The 14035-nt window shown below is 43.1% G+C and overlaps 1 long non-coding RNA gene across 1 annotated transcript in view; it reads left to right on the top strand.

Annotated features, from left to right (window-relative positions):
* Positions 1-12710, top strand: part of LOC133630212 (uncharacterized) — a 58843-nt gene extending 46133 nt beyond the window's left edge. The window contains exon 8 of the long non-coding RNA XR_009821209.1: positions 12006-12710. This is a non-coding gene — a long non-coding RNA (uncharacterized LOC133630212). The remainder of the gene's footprint in view (positions 1-12005) is intronic.
* The last annotated feature ends 1325 nt before the right edge of the window (positions 12711-14035 follow it).

The raw sequence follows: 14035 nt of genomic DNA, 5'->3' as shown, positions 1-14035 counted from the left end.
TGTTTACTCAGGGCCTAAACGCGTCTTATTAGCTCCTCTCAAACAGCACCTGAAATGGCCCGGTCACAATGCGGCCTCGGCAAACAGCGTGGGGAAAACAATTTGTGGAAGATTAGGCACACACCCGGGAGCAGCTTGCCCTCCGTTTGCCCCCGCCAGATAGCCAGCAGAGCCTGATAACCACAGTAATTCTCCTACATTAGCACATAATCACACACAAGAATGAGTCAATAGGGGGAACGACTTTCATTCCACATACATTTGACTCAACAATCTTGTGAAGCTTATCAGCATCACTTTTGTTAGACGTCACAGAGGCTCTCATCTATGGAGCTCTGTTGTAACTTCCAATTGTACCGTTTATTGTTTATTAGGGACCGAATGTCCTTTTGGGACAGAGGACCCTATTGTATTTCGTGCGTTTTATTCTTTCTTTCTTTATTATTATACCGCCACGTCTTTCAGCTGTAATTTGACCCCCTTAACATGCTTCAAAACTCACCATATTTGACACACACATCAGGACTGGCGAAAATTAAAAAACCAAACCCCAAAACTCTAAGTTGCGCTCTAGCGCCCCAACATAGACAAACATAGACAAAACTGCCTGTAACTTCCAGTAAAAATGTCGTAGAGACATGGAACAAAGACCTCTATGTAGGTCTGACTTAGACCTAGATTTCATACACTAACATCCTTCAGCAAAAATCAACGGGAAGTTGGCAATTCCCCTTTCAAAACAAAAGTTTAGTAAAAACGGTCACTTTTGCCTCTTTGAGCTGTAATTTGACCCCCTTAACATGCTTCAAAACTCACCAAACTGGACACACACATCAGGACTGGCAAAAATTGCGATCTAATAAAAAAAAAGCAAACCCCAAAACTCAAAATTGCGCTCTAGCGCCCACTAGGAATAAAACACAGACAAAACTGCTCCCCGGAAGAAAACACAGACAAAACTGCCTGTATGGAATGTCGTAGAGACATGAAACAAAAACCTCTATGTAGGTCTCACTTAGACCTACATTTCATATATTGACAACCCCCAGCAAAAATCTACAAGAAGTTTGCTATTCCCCCTTCAAAATAAAAGTTGGGTTATAAACAGTCACCTTTTTTTAAACATTATCTCCTCTGAGCGCGTTTGTCGTGTCGGCTTCAAACTAGCACAGGAGAGAGATTGAACCCTTCTGATTAAAAGTTGGCGAAAGAGTTTTAATTACTGCTCCAGTTTGGATTTTATGTGCCGTCAAAGTCGGTCCCGTCCATCGCTGCTTGCAGCTTTAATTGTTTATTGAATTGCTAGTCTTCCTGGGGTCCATATAGGAGCATACAAAATAAAAATACAAAGAATACATGCATTACCAAACATTATACAAAGGAAAAATACAACATAATATAAAAAAGCTAGTTAAACCCAGTATTCAAACAAAAACATTTGCGTCATGTGGGCAGCTGCAATAGGTGTATCTTCAAAGCTGTCTTGAATGATAATTTACTTTGTGAGAGATTAATGTGAGATGGCAACCGATTCCAGAATGATATACATCTATACATGACTGTATGTTTGAGGCCATATGTTGAACCCATATGACTTTTAAGTGAAATGCTACCAGATTAAATTGTTGTGTTTTGTGTATCTTTCAACATGGCTAAACACTTAAACAAGCTTATCGCAAAAGTTGGTCAGGGTATGAATCATTAGTGTCGTTAGGCAAGACCGCAGCAGCATTAAGGCTACGTTCAGTGCGTTCTCAAATTGTACGGTATACCGGTACTAGTATAATACCACGATACTAACGAATCATATTTGGCACTATACCGCCTCTAAAAAGTACCAGTCCCTCGCTCTCCCCTGTCGTCGTCACGTCATGACATCGCTGGTTTTGCGAGCAGAGGAGCATGTTCGGCAATGCACAATCACAGAGTACTTACAAGCAGACAATGTAAGTTGTAGTCAATAACTTTCTTCTTTTTCTCTATCCTGTTGTTGTGGGGCAGACTGGCTCGTACATGCACATGCATGCTAAAAGTCTCCGCTGTTGCCATTTTTAATAAAAAGTATAGTTCTAACTTACACTACCGTTCAAAAGTTTGGGGTCACATTGAAATGTCCTTATTTTTGAAGGAAAAGCACTGTACTTTTCAATGAAGATAACTTTAAACTAGTCTTAACTTTAAAGAAATACACTCTATACATTGCTAATGTGGTAAATGACTATTCTAGCTGCAAATGTCTGGTTTTTGGTGCAATATCTACATAGGTGAATAGAGGCCCATTTCCAGAAACTATCACTCCAGTGTTCTAATGGTACAATGTGTTTGCTCATTGGCTCAGAAGGCTAATTGATGATTAGAAACCCTTGTGCAATCATGTTCACACATCTGAAAACAGTTTAGCTCATTACAAAAGCTTCAAAACTGACCTTCCTTTAAGCAGATTGAGTTTCTGGAGCATCACATTTGTGGGGTCAATTAAACGCTCAAAATGGCCAGAAAAAGAGAACTTTCATCTGAAACTCGACAGTCTATTCTTGTTCTTAGAAATGAAGGCTATTCCACAAAATTGTTTGGGTGACCCCAAACTTTTGAACGGTAGTGTATATCTGTCAGTAGACTCAATATAGAAGCACTAAAACTACAACATGACTGACGGGCAGGGGGAGATGCAGTCGAAGGGGGCTAGGCCTGGAGGAGAGCTTCAACCACAGACAGAAAGCCATTTGAAGATGGTCTGTAAAACAAGATCTATGCAAAATTTTGGCCAAAGAACAACCATTCCATGGAAGTGTTTTAAATGAAGAAAAAAAAATCATAAATTGACCCCTTTAGGTGTTGTAAACCGGCATGTCACAGTGGGCGTTGTAAGGAAAATAAACACTATCTTTGGAATACGTGTAGGCAGCTTGTGAGTGTGGGAACAGTGTTTTTCTACTCGGTTGTACATTTTCAGGTCAAAAGGGAACTGAATTTTTTTGGAATTGTGCCTATCATTTGCAATCCCTATGTGAAACAAGAACACATCAATTTTTCTCTTTATTTGTGTATTCTAAATTGTGAAAAAAAAAACACTAACAAGAGGTGGCTAACAATGTAGCTAATAAGAGTAATATATTCTGCTTATAAAGCTTTCTAAATAAACCAAAAAACACCAATGATACTCCATTCACATGCCATGACCTAAATATCAACCAAGTATTAGCGATATTGTTATTATAAGAGCCAATGCCGAGGAACTACTTTTCACGGCGTATTGATCACCGAGAGGTAACTTATGCAGTTATTGACATACTGAGTTGGCAAAAGTTTGTACTCGTATAAATTACGCCTCTCACCTGTATAGTAGATGGTTGTAGCCATTAATCGAGAAGCTGTTCAACTTTGACATTCAATTTATACCCGGAAACGTTGCAAGGAAGATAAGACAATATGCTAATTTTCTCCTGGCATTTTTTACATGAGGTTTATGATGATCAGAAAGATACAAACATCCGTCTGCATCCCAGTGAGAGCAGACATTGTACATTAAGTAAATGTTTTTTTATGTTTGTAGTTTATATTTCTTGTTTAGCACTTAACAATACAGCTCCATGATGTTTAGTGTTTCACTAAAGCCGCATCCGCTTATCACTCAGCGTCTAAAACTTGTGGCTCATCCTCCTTATATTTAGACTCAAAAGTGTAAGGTCTGGATCATCGCTTGTCCCAAAATAGTCGTCGTTGGCTCTCGTGAAGTCTGCCATGATATGTTGTTGAAGGAAATAGCAAATTTTGGGCTGCGTTCTGTGAAATCAATGCGACGCCATAATGCTTAAAATTAGGGATGTCCGATAATAGTGGACTGCCGATATTATCGGCCGATAAATGCTTTAAAATGTAATATCGAAAATTATCGGTATCGGTTTCAAAAAGTAAAATTTATGACTTTTTAAAACGCCGCTGTGTACACGGACGTAGGAAGAAGTACAGAGCGCCAATAAACCTTAAAGGAACTGCTTTTGCGTGCCGGCCCAATCACATAATATTTACAGCTTTTGACACACTCTCAAGTGAATGCAAGGCATACTCGGTCAACAGCCATACAGGTCACACTGAGGGTGACCGTATAAACAACTTTAACACTGTTACAAATACACGCCACACTGTGAACCCACACCAAACAAGAATGACAAACACATTTCGGGAGAACATCCGTACCCTAACACAACATAAACACAACAGAACAAATACCCAGAACCCCTTGCAGCACTAACTCTTCCGGGACGCTAAAATATACACCCCACGGTGCCCTCTTTCCATAACTTGAGTTGATTTATTTTGGAAAACCTTGTTACATTGTTTAATGCAGGAGTCACCAATGCGGTGCCCGCGGGCACCAGGTCGCCCGTAAGGACCAGATGAGTCGCCCTCTGGCCTGTTCTAAAAATTGCTCAAATAGCAGCACTTACCAGTGAGCTGTCCACAGCTGCGCGCTCCACGCACCTTATGCTGATTGCGGCGTCGCTCCCAGTGCGCCCCGCCTTGCCGCTCGCTCGTCCACGCCTCCTCGCCGCCATCTTGGAGCAGGCGCCGTCGGTCCGCCGGCCCCGCCTCCCCACAACTAGCAAGCTGGTCTCACTTTGCTCGACATTTTTAATTCTAAGAGAGACAAAACTCAAATAGAATTTGAAAATCCAAGAAAATATTTTAAAGACTTGGTCTTAGTGGCGGCGCGGCACCCGTGTCTGGTCTGAATGCTGTGTCTCGGTTGTTTGGGCGGTGGTGTGTTTGTGCGGGTTTGGGTTGGGTTGGTGGGGTCTTTTGGTGGGGGGGGTGTTGGTGTCTCTTGTTTGCGTGTTGGCGTTTGGGCTTGCTGGCGCTGGCTGGTCTCCGTGATCCTGTTGGCGTGTGGTTGCCGGTCGCGTTTTTTGTTTTGATCGCTTTGATTTGATTGGGTGGTGCTGGCTGTCTGGGGTATTGCGGCTGCTGTTTCTGCTGCCGTTTGTTTGTGGTGTGGGCGCCCGTGGCTGCTGGATCTTGTGCAGGGGGGTGGCTGATGTTGTGACTGGTGGCAGCACGCGCGCGTGGTGGTTGTCGGGGATGACAAACTGTGTATATGTGTGTGTGTGTATGTATGTATGTATATATATGTGTATGTGTACATATGTGTATGTGTGTGTATGTGTATGTATATAGATATGTATGTATATTTCTGGGGGTACGTTCTGGGCCTGCCTGTCGGGTGGGGGTCGGCGCCTCAGGCTACTGCATCCGGACTGCGTGTCTGGAGCTCCTGGGTCCCACCGTCCATCCCTTCCGGGTGCCCGTCTTGGTTGGGGCCTGCTGGGTCTGGTCCCTGCGTCTACTGTGGTAGCTTGGTGCTGCAGGGTATTCCGAGGTGCTGCGAGTCGGCCAGTTGTTGGGGTAGCGACCTTGTGTGTCAGCATGTCTGTGATCTTCTTTTAATTCTTTAAAAAAAAAAAAAAGATTTAATTATTTATTTATTTTTATTTTTTAATATATTTTATTAATATTATTATTATTATTATTATTATTTATTTATTTATTTTTTATTTATTTTTTCCCCTGCCTACCTCAGGGGGGACTCGGCGGGGCGGTTGCTGGTTGTTCCATCTCCATTGTTGGGGTCCCTGCGGGTGGGGTGGGTGGTTCCCGTGGCCCTGTGCTGGGTGGTCCTGTGGCGGCCGACTTGGGTGGGGTGGCCGGGGGCCGGCCTCGCCGCGCTCTCCGGGGGTGGGGGGTGGGCTCGTGGGGGCCCGGTTGGCGGTGGGGCGGGGGAGGTCTTCCCGTCCGGGTGCGGGGGGTCTCCGGGCCCCTCGGGCGGGGCGTCCCGCCTTTCTGCCCGTGTGGGGTGTGGTCTCTCGCTGGCTTGGGGTCTGGCTGCCCCCTGCTTTTCTCGTGCCTTGTCTTCTGCCGGGTGCGTCTGTCTGCGGCCTGCTGCTGGCCCTTGTGGGCGGCGCGGTGGGCCGGGCTCTGGGGTTCCTGTCGCTGTCCGGCTTGGCTGCTTGGGGGCGTTGGTCCCTGGTTCCCTGGGCACCACACCTACTGTTTGTGGGATGGGCTCTCGGGGAGGCTGGGGCCGTACTCTGGCTCCCGCACACACTGGGAGTCAAATGTATTGTACATGCAAATTCACATATACTCACATACATACATACACACATACATAGGTACCTACGCTCCCACATGCATATACAAATACAGTACATATTTACACACTCAAAGTTCGTACATCCACACGCACACTCATTATACAAACATACTGTATACACATACTGTACATATACATTCACTGTACAAACATACATATACACATACTGTACATATACACTCACTGTACAAACACACACATGCACATACTGTACATATACATTCACTGTACAAACACACACATACACATACTGTACATATACATTCACTGTACAAACACACATACACATACTGTACATATACATTCACTGTACAAACACATATACTGTATACACATACTGTACATATACATTCACTGTACACACATACACATACTATACATATACATTCACTGTACAAGCACACATATACACATACTGTACATATACATTCACTGTACAAGCACACATATACACATACTGTACATATACAAGTACATATGCACACATACACTCATGCACATAATCACGTTTCATCAAACATATATTAACGTTGTTGCCCTAGGGTAAACTGGGTATAACACATGGCACACTGACAAAGCTTAACCTATTGTTACTATAACAATCTACAAGGTTAATGTAGGTTGCTTCTCTTTCTTCCCCTCCATTTTTCTGCATTTTGTCATGTCTGTGTTGATCTTGTTTTTGTTTTGCTTGGTTTTTGGACACTTTTTAGTTCCTGGTTTCACTTCCTGGTTTTGTTTTGTTTCCATGGTTACTCATTAGTTTCACCTGTTCCACGTTTGGACTCACACACACCTGTCTCACGTTTTCACATTGTCATGTCACGCACCTGCTCACAGTTAGTCACGCACCTGTTTTCACTTATCATGTCACTATATAGGCTTTTCTGTTTCTGTTGTTCGTGCTGGCGACATCACACATTCATGCCATGTTCACAGTTTCTTGTCACGTAAGTTTTTGTTTAAATGTTCATAGTTCTCCGCCATTGTGCGCGCCTTTTGTTTTTTCCTAGTGAAGTTTTTTTTACCTCCGCTGTGAGCGCCTTTTGTTTGTACCCTTTTGTTTGTACTTTGTAGTTTATAGTTATAATTAAACTATGTCTTTACCTGCACGCCACGTCCGTTCCAATTCTTTTGCACCACGGGAGAGCAAACCACGCCATAGACCCAGTCATGACAGATGTCGCCAGCACGAGAGCTCTCCCGCAAAAAAATGGGACAATTTTGACGAGGTAACGTGGGAGGTCCTGCGCGCCATGGAAGCCGAGACACTCCGCCATTCCCCCATGGAGCGCAGGGATCTCATGTGGGGTCCGACCGGCAAACTGGTGCCGATCAGCTCCCTTTGGTCCGAGGATGGCGCTGCGTCACCGCAGTCCCGGAAGCGCCGCTCCCAACGAAGGACGTCAGGGAGGGCTTCCACAAGCATTGGAAAGGACGCATCGTTCCCGCAAGCTCCTCCCCCTCCGGGCGGAAACGAGCTGCAGCCAGCCCGGCTTCCCCAGGACGACGTCACGCCGCTGCCAGTGGGTGACGTCATGGATTTTTTTCCCCTGAACTCTTTTTCTTGTCAGCCACATCCAACCAAAGACTCTAAATCCATGATTAAATATTACCAAGACATGTTTTTAGAAATCAGATCCTGTCAATCACAGTCACCCAATTTTCATGCCCCGCCCCCCAGGACTCATGCCACGCCCAAGTCAGAATTTTTTTTTTCACCCACAAAAGCCCAGGTGGGGGGGAACGAAAGACCTTTTGGACAATTTAGAGGGGAGGATTCTGCCCTCCTCCTGAACCCCCTCCGCCCACCCCAAAAGACGGTTCCAGACCGCGGGGAGCGCGTCTGGGATCCGCTCCTTGAGGGGGGGGCTAGGGCTGGGAATTGTTCAGGTGGGGTGGGTCAGCATCGTCACGCCAAGCCACAGCCTCCAGCACGACCACCACCACCTGTCTTTCGACCTGCCAAGCCACAGCCACCAGCACGACCCCCACCACCAGTCTTTCGTCACGCCAAGCCACAGCCTCCAGCACGACCCCCACCACCTGTCTTTCGACCTACCAAGCCACAGCCACCAGCACGACCCCCACCACCTGTCTTTCGACCTGCCAAGCCACAGCCACCAGCACGGCCGCCACCACCAGTTTTTCGACCATGCCAAGATCCACCTGCTCCACGCCCAGCTCCACGCCAAGCGCCACCAGTACCTGCTCCACGCCAAGCGCCACCAGTACCTGCTCCACGCCAAGCGCCACCAGTACCTGCTCCACGCCAAGCGCCACCAGTACCTGCTCCACGCCAAGCGCCACCAGTACCTGCTCCACGCCAAGCGCCACCAGTACCTGCTCCACGCCAAGCGCCACCAGTACCTGCTCCACGCCAAGTGCCGCCCGTGGCTGCCCCACGACGCCAAGTGCCGCCCGTGGCTGCCCCACGACGCCAAGTGCCGCCCGTGGCTGCCCCACGCCGCCAAGTGCCGCCCGTGGCTGCCCCACGCCAAGACCAAAGCCAAGACCAAGACCCGCCAAGTGACCAAGACCAAGAACCGCCAAGTGACCAAGAACCGCCAAGTGACCAAGAACCGCCAAGTGTCCAAGACCAAGACCAACCACGCCAAGTCCAAGACCAAGTCCAAGACCAAGACCCAGACCCTCGCCAAGTCCAAGACCAAGACCAACCACGCCAAGTCCAATACCAAGACCAACCATGCCAAGACCAAGACGATGACCCACGCTGCCAAGACCAAGACCGCCAAGGCCAAGACCACCCATGCCAAGACAAAGACCCGCCACGCCAAGCTTCGCCGCCTGACGCGCCACGCCAAGCTTCGCCGCCTGCCATGATGACGACACGCCTGCCTCCTCGTCTGCCACGAAGGTGGCCACTGCCTGGTCGTCCGCCACGCCAAGTGCGCCCACCTCCTCATCGGCCATGGATATGGCCATTCCCGGGTCGCCCACCTCGTCAGGTACGGCGGCGGTCTACGCGTCGCCGCCACCTGATCCTGCCTCGGTGGATTCGGGGCCACTTGGCCTGGCGACCCACCGCCATGTCCCCCTCCCGCCCTCCCATGACTCTTGATCCTGTTTTCTGTTTTGTTTTTTGGACATCTGGGATCTGTCCGTAAGGGGGGGGCTCTGTCATGTCTGTGTTGATCTTGTTTTTGTTTTGCTTGGTTTTTGGACACTTTTTAGTTCCTGGTTTCACTTCCTGGTTTTGTTTTGTTTCCATGGTTACTCATTAGTTTCACCTGTTCCACGTTTGGACTCACACACACCTGTCTCACGTTTTCACATTGTCATGTCACGCACCTGCTCACAGTTAGTCACGCACCTGTTTTCACTTATCATGTCACTATATAGGCTTTTCTGTTTCTGTTGTTCGTGCTGGCGACATCACACATTCATGCCATGTTCACAGTTTCTTGTCACGTAAGTTTTTGTTTAAATGTTCATAGTTCTCCGCCATTGTGCGCGCCTTTTGTTTTTTCCTAGTGAAGTTTTTTTTACCTCCGCTGTGAGCGCCTTTTGTTTGTACCCTTTTGTTTGTACTTTGTAGTTTATAGTTATAATTAAACTATGTCTTTACCTGCACGCCACGTCCGTTCCATTTCTTTTGCACCACGGGAGAGCAAACCACGCCAAAGACCTAGTCTTGACACATTTTTTCGTATCTCAAGTTATCATTACGTATATGTATTGTTGCATTTGAACAATTGTATTGTTGATAATAAAGGTAAAGTATTGGTATTGTTTATTATCAATAGCGCTATTTCTATTGGTATTCATATTGCTCCATTTTTAGTGTAATAATGCTCATTGTCATTTCTGTATTATTTTTTATTTTCGCTAACTGCTTATTTGCTATTACTTTTACCATCATATTTGTACATGTCGTATTTGCTGATGTTGCTCTGTTGTTGTTGTTGTTGTTGTGTTTGCTGTTGTTGTTTTTGTCTCTCTGTCTAATCCCCCTCTTGTCCCCACAATTCCCCCGTCTGTCTTCCTTTTTTTCTCTTTCTATCCCCTCCTGCTCCGGCCCGGCTGCACCAAATGATAATATAAATACATTTAATAAAGTCAAATACAAATAAGGCAACAGGAGAAGTATCCTACACTTCTCTTTTGTAAAGTAAATCTGAACAGCCGATATGGGCATCTACATCTGCTATATGATTTGCCTAAGAAGCTGGGCAGGACATTATAAAAATTAAAAAAAAGACTTGGTCTTCACTTGTTTAAATAAATTCATTTATTTTTTTACTTTGCTTTTTATAACTTTCAGAAAGACAATTTTAGAGAAAAAATACAACCTTAAAAATGATTTTAGGATTTTTAAACACATATACCTTTTTACCTTTTAAATTCCTTCCTCTTCTTTCCTGACAATTTAAATCAATGATCAAGTATTTTTTTTTTTTTATTGTAAAGAATTATAAATACATTTTAATTAAATTCTTCATTTTAGCTTCTGTTTTTTCGACGAAGAATATTTGTGAAATATTTCTTCAAACTTTTTATGATTAAAATTCAAAAAAAATATTCTGGCAAATCTAGAAAATCTGTAGAATCAAATTTAAATCTTATTTCAAAGTCTTTTGAATTTCTTTTAAAATTTTTGTTCTGGAAAATCTAGAAGAAATAATGATTTGTCTTTGTTAGAAATATAGCTTGGTCCAATTTGTTATATATTCTAACAAAGTGCAGATTGGATTTTAACCTATTTAAAACATGTCATCAAAATTCTCAAATTAATCTTAATCAGGAAAAATTACTAATGATGTTCCATAAATTATTTTTTAATTTTTTTTAATTTTACATGAGTTATTATTTGTACAAACATGGTGCAAAGTAAATCATGATTTGTTAAAAAAATGTTAGTGGCTAGCTAGTTAAAATGGAATATTGTGATTTCACAAGACTGTCTTAGAAGTGATCATTTGAAAATGTTCAATTTGAAAAATGTGCACTTAGAGAAAATATAAAAATAAAGTGTTGCATATTGATATTTATCTGTTTCTATATATATTTAACGTGAGAAATCATTAAGATGATCAGTGTTTCCACAAAGATAAATATCATTAATTATTAATAATAACATAGAGTTTAAGGTAAATTGAGCAAATTGGCTATTTCTGGCAATTTATTTAAGTGTGTATCAAACTCGTAGCCCTTCGCATTAATCAGTACCCAAGAAGTAGCTCTTGGTTTCAAAAAGGTTGGTGATCCCTGGTTGAATGCATCCAGCGGGGCATCACAACAAAATTAGGCATAATAATGTGTTCATTCCACGACTGTATATATCGGTATCGGTTGATATCGGTATCGGTAATTAAGAGTTGGACAATATCGGAATATCGGATATCGGCAAAAAAGCCATTATTGGACATCTCCACTTAAAATGACCAACATGCATAAATATTAAATGGTATCATCATGAATGTGCCTGTTATTACATAACATACAGGTTCATGTATTCATGCAAAGACGAGAAGCGCTGGCTGTTCTCCCCCCCCCCCCCCCGCAGACATTATGATGTCATGATAAAGCCGTCTTTATTAACCGTGATGAGCACATTTTATCAAGCGCTAACTGCTCTAAAGCTAATGAAAAGAGAGCTCGGGGCCAAGATATATTGGAGCAGATGTTCAATGGGGTGCTATATTTAGAAAAGCACTTAACCGTGGGCAGCCGTACCTTTAATCTGCTGGATAACATTTTAATTACCTCCCTGTGATTGAATTCCATCCACCTTGCATCGTGAAACTTTCAAACCAAAATGCAGGATGCGGCCAAGTTACTCATTTGCGTAAGTCCTTGTTTGACACTTCAAAAATGTCTCTTGTTACTGCAGGTGGTGGAGCTGAAGACGGGGGTTAAAGACCTCGACTACAGCCTCAACAAGCAGATTCGGCCACGCTGCCTGGCTTTCAGGCAGGGTCGAGCCAACTTGGTCAACCTTCAGTGGCTGCGCATGTTTGACCACGTTCTCTGCTGGGCTTTAAGGTATGACCTCCAAAGTGTCTTCTCTTTGTGTAGCTGTCCTCTTAAGTCGGGGGTCGGCAACTTTACTCCCTGGAGCTTTTTCTAAAATATATAAAAATGGAAAAATATGGGGGGGAAAATATATTTTTGTTTTCATATGGTTTCTTTAGGAGGACAAACATGACACAAACCTTTCTATTTGTTATTTTAACATGCTTCACTGATGAGAGTATTTGGCAAGCGCCTTTTTGTCCTACTAATTTCGGCGGTCCTTGAACTCACCGTAGTTTGTTTACATGTACAACTTTCTCAGACGCTGCCACAGAAAGACGTGTTTTATGCCACTCCTTCTTTGTCTTATTTTGTCCACCAAACTTTTTATGCTGTGCGTGAATGCACAAAGGTGAGCTTTTTTCCTCGGACTCAGTCTGGACCATTCCTGAGGGTCCAGCCTCAGACTGATATTTTTTTTTACTTCCCCCCTTCCCCGATGTCACCTTTTTCCCACCTTTTTAAGGAGCGCCTAAGTGAGGCTGATCCGTTGGCGGTCCCGTCTTGTCTCCCTGTAACGTATGTCTGCTCTTAGCGGGATTGTGCCGAAAATGTAATTTCAGTTCTTATGTGTCTTGTACATGTAAGAATGGACAAATAAAGCTGATTGATTGATTGATTGATTGATTTGTTGCTTTTATTGACTTGTTGGAGTGCTAATCAGGCATATTTGGTCAGTGCATGACTGCAAGCTAATCAAGCTAACATGCTATTTAGGCTTGCTGTATGTACATATTGCATCATTATGCCTCGTTTGTAGGTATATTTGAGCTCATTTAATTTCCTTTACTTATGTTCTCTGTGTATTTCATTTATATTTGCATGTCTCATATGCATTTCTGATAGTTGTTTGTGATGCTTTATAGACCATAGCAAACGTTACCCAGCTTGGTCACATATAATTTTAATTTTATTTTTTTACTAGGTTTCCGCGTGTCGCTAAAAAGCATTGAAAGGATTTTGTGAAAATTAAGGCTCTTAATGGCTTTAAAAAGCATTGAATTTGATGTCCAGAGGCATTAAAAAAATGTAATACAATTGTTGTCCTGAGCTGACAGTCACTAATCAAACAATAAATGAAAATGAACTCAATAACTTTGCCGTCACTAATAAATTGATTCGTCTTCATATCTGGCTTTCAAACTGGATACAAGAGGTCTCACTCTCAGACCCTGAGCACGTTTATTCGACAGTGAAATTACATGGACAAAGTGAGCCTCCTTTCAGTCAGGCACAATCTTTGGACTTGCAGTTCTCTTCAACATCGAAACCGTGGGAGAAGACACTCGTGTCTGTGGGCTGGGTGAACTCCGGAAATGACCAACAGCTCCTTTTTTTTTCTAACTTTATTTTAACAACAATTTTTCAGTTCAATTATTTATTTCATTAATAAAAAAAATCAATCAATCAACATTAAAGTAAAATATAAATGAAAAGTAGCAGAAAGAAGATAACAACTTATATCTGCTTCCTATTTTCACAAATACAACAATTGACTTTTAAGGTGGGCGTCTACAAAACCATATTTTCATTTTACAACAATTAAACCAATAATGAACAAATAATTATATTTTGTCATATTTTCATCATCATGATTTAAACATTTTTTGGAATACAGAAAGAGATTTACATTGTTTTTTTCCACTGTCAAGTTTGTTCCATAAACTAACACTTACTTCCATTGTCACTGTTCTAAATCTAGTTTTATTAAAGATTTCAGTGCCTTTCAGATTATAATTACTTTCTCTTTTTACAAATCTGTTTTGAATGTTTGTTAGAATTGTTGCATGTGCTTTATACATGATTTATAGGATATTATACTCTGCCAGTTCATGACATTTTAATAAA

The sequence above is a fragment of the Entelurus aequoreus genome, linkage group LG15 (assembly GCF_033978785.1).
Source record: "Entelurus aequoreus isolate RoL-2023_Sb linkage group LG15, RoL_Eaeq_v1.1, whole genome shotgun sequence".
Classification (NCBI taxonomy): Eukaryota; Metazoa; Chordata; class Actinopteri; order Syngnathiformes; family Syngnathidae; genus Entelurus; species Entelurus aequoreus.
Note: the sequence above shows the minus strand (reverse complement) of the source record. Positions and strands in the feature narration are given on the sequence as shown.